Here is a 936-nt window from a genome sequence, read left to right on the forward strand (position 1 = left end):
GTAGTAATAAATTGATTCTTATCGAAACAAATACTTTTATCACTTTTGATATTTTAAGTAGATAAACTGTCTTTTATACTATTTCATTTGGACAAATATTTTAAAAGTTACGACGATGACAATGAGAGTGCGACCCGAACGCGGACAGACGAGTGACGGCAGACGTCGTTGATGGTTGTGACAGTTTTGCGATATTCAAGGCCGTAGCGATTTGTTAAAGACGCACTATGTAATGTAAAAGATATGCATTGGAAGGTTTTTTGTGGTTAGTTTATTTTAAGTAAATGTTTGATTTACATAGATATCATCATCATCATCGTATCAGCCGAAAGACGTCCGCTGCTGGACAAAGGCCTCCCCCAAGGATTTCCACGTTGGCCGGTCTTGCGCTGCCCGCATCCAACGGCTTCCCGCGACTCGTTCTAAGTTGTCGGTCCACCTTGTAGGGGACCTGCCCACGCTGCGTCTTTCGGTTCGTGGTCGCCACTCGAGCCTAAGGGCTATAGATAGGCATTTAATTTTTTAATTTGCTTATAATAAAAACTAATTACAATAATACTGCGAAACCGTTACTTAGTAAGTTTAAATAAAATATTAAATTGTTAAATATTATACTTACATGTTTAAATCTCTATACATATTATAAATCTATAACTGATCACTGTCTGTGCGTTAAAGATATATGAGTAAAACTATTACCGGAGGCCGTTATCAACGCAATAGAACCCAAAACAATGATTGTTAGAATTTTTGTCTGTTTGCCTGTTTGTCTGTTTATCTGTTGTGCGCGTTAATCTTAGAAACGGCTTAACGAATTGAGTGTGGTTTTCACTCGTGTATTGTGGCTAACTTCACTTAAAATTTAGTGTTTATTTAATTTAATAAATATTTAAAGAATCACGTTGAAAAATTATTCGATAAAATTAATAGTTATTA

This window comes from Nymphalis io, chromosome 22 (genome assembly GCF_905147045.1).
Source record: "Nymphalis io chromosome 22, ilAglIoxx1.1, whole genome shotgun sequence".
Classification (NCBI taxonomy): Eukaryota; Metazoa; Arthropoda; class Insecta; order Lepidoptera; family Nymphalidae; genus Nymphalis; species Nymphalis io.